General features: G+C 42.2%; 1 non-coding gene and 1 pseudogene across 1 annotated transcript; both read left to right on the plus strand.

Annotated features, from left to right (window-relative positions):
- Positions 1–726: 726 nt before the first annotated feature.
- LOC134204108 (elongator complex protein 1-like) lies at positions 727–4,665 on the plus strand (annotated as a pseudogene).
- Positions 4,666–4,900: 235 nt separating this feature from the next.
- Trnal-uaa (transfer RNA leucine (anticodon UAA)) lies at positions 4,901–4,983 on the plus strand. The gene has a single exon. It is a non-coding gene; the product is annotated as a tRNA-Leu (tRNA).
- The last annotated feature ends 1,151 nt before the right edge of the window (positions 4,984–6,134 follow it).

Raw genomic sequence — 6,134 nt, forward strand, 5'->3', positions numbered from 1 at the left:
AATAGTTGTTGCATGAACTGAATGTGGTGAATTGTCCGAATGCGTGGTTAATTTAGCTGAAAATTTGTGGTTGTTTTAAAAACATGGCGAGTCACAAAATAGAACTACCATGAAATTTTTTCTGTGTAGAAAATTGCTGATCTGTTGAACAAATTCGGGAACAAAACTGAAGCGCAAATGGCAAGAAATGTGACTTTGGCAATTTTCTGAACAGCCAATACACTGGGGAATATTTTCGCAAAATTCGCCAATAGATTAAATTGTAATCTTGAGTAGATTACTTTTAAACAACGCTAGGTATAACTTTTATAAATATGAGAAGAGATTTGTTTAGATACTAGCGTGGATTTGTTATATTTCTGAGTGTAGATGCCTTTCGCCATACTGATTTCAAAAGTTAACTCCTAGTGTGCCGCTGTAATAACGCTCAAAGAGGATTCATTGATTAATTACGAATCGGACCAAACGGACCAAAGCCTTAATCAATATTTATCCACAAAGAACATACTTTCAGTTTTTGTACTCACTTTCTGACATTTGATTCGACATCAAAGACGTAAAACAAAAATAATGTTTTTGTTTTCGACCGTTTCTGAACCCTCTGAACTGAATTTGAAACCGGGAAACAAAACAACGTGCTGCTTAAAAAATTTAATCACATTTCATTTTGCATTCAATTGTCATCGAATCTTCTACTACATCGTAAATCGGTATACAAATTTTGCGATGAAGAATCTATATCGCGTAGCTCTTCAGAGCGTCTGTTTGAGGGCTCCGTCATCACCGAATCACCAGCGCAGCCTGATGGTAGTGGATTCCAACAGCAAAATCTGGTGTATGTCGCCATCGGAGCGACTGTGTACCGGCTGGACCGGACAAATCCGTTAAATCTGGAAGAAAAGCGCTTCTCCCGGAAAAGTGGTGGTCGCGTTGAACATTTGGCACGAACGATGAGCTTTGCTTGGCTACGAGTGCGGGTGAGGTGTTGGTACTGAATTTGGGCCGTCCAACAGAGGAAGCGGAAGTGGTGACGTTTTGCGAAGGTGGACTGGAGGCGATGAGTTGGAGTCCCGATCAAGAGGTGGTGTTTGTCGATAGGTAAGATTTTATAGTTTTCTAATTTAACTGAAATAATTTGATAATTATGCATGCAGATATTTAAAATGGTAAACTAAATTTTGAGAAGAAGTCACTTTATTGGATTCGTAATGAAAGTAGATAATAATGGTAACATAATTTTATTTTTGCAGTAATTTGAACGTCGATGAATAGCGCCTACGATCCGATTAACGTGTGCCTCAAGGATGATACCTTCGGCGATCGGGAGTTTTGAGTGTTGGATGGGGTAAGAGAACAGTTTCACGGATCGGAAGGAAAGGGTGCGGCACGCAAGAAGAAAGAGGAAGGGAAGTTGGGTCGATGAGCAAGATCGATCCAAAAGTTGGATAAGCTAGACGGATGGAGAATATTTTGTTGTTGGCTTCCTGGGTCCTTTGGGCGAGCTTTCAAAGTGTTCAAAGAAAGTGCGCTGCAATTTACATCGGAGAAATGTTACGGTTTAGAAGTACCAATGGGTGGAAGCCTTCCGGGCTGTGGATCGCGACCCCAGGTGCTGAAAGATAAATACGTGCGTCGTTCGAGAGAATGGATTGAAGTAGAGAGATAGATCTGCCATTTAAGCAGGAGAGGAAGAGTCAAAGGCATCTATTGGAGTCAGACTCGGAAGTGTTGGTGATTAGAACGCGTAAGACAAGCAGCGGATTATATTGTTTGTACTTTTCATTATCTGCAACTACCATTGGTATATCAAACAATACCAAGAATTTGATCAGGAAATCCTAGAAGTTCAATGGGATTTGAAATATTCTGAAGGACGAACGCTGCATGTTTTATTGGAGAATGGTAAATATGAGGTATCACGATGGGATTTTTCGGTGGATCATTCTACTGGATTACAGAACACAGATCAGTCGCTTGTGACAGTTATCGACGGAGCTACGGTGTTGTGACTAATTTCCGAGGCGTAGTAACACCGCCACCAATGTGCGGATTCACCCTAAAAGTTGACAAGTTTGTCAACTCTTTCTACGAAATGCAGAGGAACCATTGAATTGAACTGTTTCGCTGTTGTTGATTCAACAGGGTTAGCTTTTCAAACCTGACTTCACGGACACATCAGTTCGGCGCCTTACCGGTGTTCATACTGGCCAGCCCATTTGAAATAGGCTCAGGATTTTTTCTCTGGCAATGGTTGTCAAATGATATTCTACTCTTCGTCGAAGGTTCCAATCTTTTAAAGATTCTCAAAGTCGATGATCAAAGGAGAGTTTAGTGTATTGGAGTCGCTTACTGTCGGATTGGAAACAGATCGAATTGGTTGTATCGAGTCTATCAATGAATCATCCGCTTTAGAAACTTTCACGGGCCAGGTACAAATAGAACTTAAGCCTTCATTTTAAGCAAAACCTCAATCTGCCGGAATTTGCGAACAGTTGCGTGTTCATCGCGTGGCAACACGCCCAAGCTCTTCTCGCTGCGAAATCGTCAAAATCTTTATGCCGATGGTATCAAACTTGCTTCAGATGTCATCGATATTCCTAACGGAGCGTTATCTCCTGTTTACCACAATTGTGGATCTTAAGTTTGGACTTGACACGAATGTGATTGAACGTCGCGTTGAACGTGGCTCTAAGCTTGTGGTTGTGGTACCCAAATCAGCTCGTACTGTTTTCCAACTTCCACGAGGAAACCTGGAAGCTATCGCGCCTGAATTCTTTCGCTTTGCCTAGTGGCAAACCACTTGACACTTTGGAGTACCTGAAGGCATTCGATATACTTCGTAAAGAGCGGATAAATCTCAACCTAATCGTTGATCACAACCCTCGTTTGTTCCTGTCCAATCTGGATCGGTTTCTTGAGAAATCACAATGTTAACTGGTTGAACTTATTCATCAGTGATCTACAGAATCAGGATGTTTGTAGCACCATGTATGGGAGTAATTATTTGAGTCTGAGTTGAACGGCGCCATCGATGGATATCAGGTCGAAACCAAATCGGAGTTTCTCTGCGATCGTTTGCTGACGGCGTTAGAATCGTCCAATACAAACATCAACTACATGCTCCGAAAATCACTTGCTACGTGAAGAAAGGGATGCTAGAACAAGCCCTGGAAGATTTGGAATCTCAAAAAACACCAGGAAAAGGCGACGATGCGGACGAAGCCCTTAAGTACCTTTATATTTGGTGGAAGTCAATGACCTGTACAACGTGGCCCTAGGAATGCTGATTTTGGATTGGTCCTATTCGTGGCTACGAAGTCACAAAGGACCCCAAAGAGATCTTCCATTTTAAACGAGTTGAAGCGTTTGGACGAAAACTACCGCAAATAAAATCGATTGCCACTTGAAACGCTTCGACAAGGCGATCCGGAACATTGCTCAATATCAGAATGACGAAGAAAAGTTCCAAGAGGCACTGCAGTTAACGATCGCTCACGGACTGTATAGTAAGGCAAAAGGCTGCGTACAAAAGCAACGACAAATACTATCAGAAGGTTTGCTCCTGTTATGGAGATCACTTGAGGCAGAACAACAAACAAGTGGATGCTAGTTTAATCTAAAGGCCGGTGACTTTCAAAGGCTATTGCTGCGGCGAGGAATGCAGCAGATTGGAGGAGGTGCCTAATTTGGCAATCACAGCGGGCTACAGCGATGATGAACTCGCCGTCTAGTTAGTCATTGATTCCGGCCCTTCAAGAGGGTGGAGAATACGAAGCGGCTTCCAGATTGGCTAAGGATTACCTAAAAGACCATCGAATTGCTGTGGAGATTCTCCTGAAAGACCATCTGTTTGATAAAGCACTGCTGGAGGCTTACCTCTGTGATCGAACTCTGGTAGATAGCCTTATCCGTCCGAACTTAAGAATATCTGCAAAATTTCTGCTAAATTGGCCACAGAGAAGGAAGAATTTTGAAACACAAAACTCGACTTCTGCTGGTACGAGAGAGAAAGCCAAAAGAAGCTTGACCCACAACTCCGACGATGACGATACCAATCTGGACGACTGTGATCTATATTCGAAGTATCAACAAGCCCCTCGAGGCAAACGGCCAGCTCGGACGTTCGGGTAAGTTTCCTGAACGAATGTCTACACATTTCTATGACACATATCTTTCCAGTAAGTCTCATCGCTCCAGCAAAATCGACGGAAGCACGAGGGAAGCTGCTTAGTCTGAAGGAAGGCAACCTTACGAGGACATTGCTCTGGTCGATGCTCTACATGCGCTTGTCGTGCGCTTATGCTCCGTGGAGCGACAGCGACAGGTGCGGTCCCTCTGCAAGGTGGCCATCGAGATGGATTTCATCGATCAGGCTTCCCAGGTACAGAAAGATTACGGCGAACTGTTTCACGTTGTCAAGTTCTCGCTGGATGCCATTTGGATACCGGAAATGGTGGTGCCCGGCAGCGGGAGGATGTTGAGGCGACAGCACAGGCTACCGGCAATTTGGAGCTTTAAGAATGTGCAACACTACGCTATGATTAGTAAGTTGACAGCAAAAATCGTAGAATTGATTAACTTTGAAAATGATTTCCGTTTCAGAACCATCAGCGATACAAGCCTGATCTTCAAGTTGTGCCTTGGCAGTTTGAAGTGCTGAAGTGAGACATTTGTTAAGTATAGCAGAAAGGAAGTGATTCAATACATAGTGATGTAAATTTTAAGAATTATGCGACCGTTTGTGCAGGAAAGAACATCCCTATTTTGCCATTTGAAACCAAGAATCGAGGCCAACTATTGAGGCCGTTTTATATGGAATCAATGAAAGATCTCAACTTTTGGTCAACCAAAATATAAAGTCCAGTACCTTATTGATTTTGAGCCTCTCTGTTTTCCTCCAGTCAGGATGGCGAGCGGTCTAAGGCGCCAGATTTAAGCTCTGGTTCCCATCTGGGAGCGTGGGTTCGAACCCCACTTCTGACATAGATTTTTTTATTGTTGTTACGTCACATTATGTTGCATTATTAATAGAAAATATGGGAAAAATGTCACAAATGTTCATATTTATGTGTGGTGGTCTTCTGAACCACGAATTACTTTTTTTTGCTGCGTTGCGTTTTGTAACGAAGTATTTCGTAGACTGCATACTGATGGAAATGATGATATGACATCTATGTCTTAACGATAAGCCAGCGACTCACCGATGCCCCAGATGCCAAAGCTTGATGGTTCATAGGAATACAGTTTAGAGTATCATCATAGGCAGTGTCGGGGAGTGGATGGGACAAGAGGAATGTCCCACGCATAAAAATACCTGGGTATGACAGTCAGCATTGTCCTACTCATGAATATGGACTATGGTAAGAAAATACCAAATTTAATCAGATTTTTGATAGTTTATCAGAGGCTAAACTGATAATCGTGGTGGAGTTATTATGTTTTGAGATTTTCCAAGAAGTCTGGAAGTTTCTAATAGTTTCTGCTCTTCCATACAATTGTTGAAATTTTCTGGAAGTACGTTATTATTTCAACAGCCGAAAACTATCGCTTCTATTATTTCTGCTAGTTCAGGAGGCTCAGAGAATTTCTGAAATTTTATAATAGTTGACAGACCGACAGGAATTAACAAAGTTGAATATCTAAACGAGGATGTAGCTAAATAGCTTAGCTTAGACTGACTATACTTGTCAATGGTGACTGTGACTTATCAGAACGCCACGATCAGTGAATAAAGGTTATGATTTACCACCTATTCTGATATACACGTTTCAGAGCGCTACATATAGATCAATAATGGCGCCTGTCAGTTGGGAAAGGGAGAAATGTTAGTGTAGTTTTTTTATGCTACTAGAGACAAAGAATACCTCTGCACAGAAGTATAGATCAAGAATTCACTTAGAAAACCGATGCCACATTATGTGATGTATTCTCCAGCAGACCTCCTGTATATAAGGGAAGCGGTAATCACTAGACTGCCGTCACATAACATATAGGCATTTTGTCGTGGAATGGTCCTTCCATGATTTTGGAACGCTAGCGAACCTAGCGGTGGAATTCAAGCTTTACTGAAAACGCATTAGACAGAGAGCATCACATGCTTTGCTGTCTCTTTCTTTGCCTTTTATATGCAGGAG

Source organism: Armigeres subalbatus, unplaced genomic scaffold, assembly GCF_024139115.2.
Source record: "Armigeres subalbatus isolate Guangzhou_Male unplaced genomic scaffold, GZ_Asu_2 Contig401, whole genome shotgun sequence".
Classification (NCBI taxonomy): Eukaryota; Metazoa; Arthropoda; class Insecta; order Diptera; family Culicidae; genus Armigeres; species Armigeres subalbatus.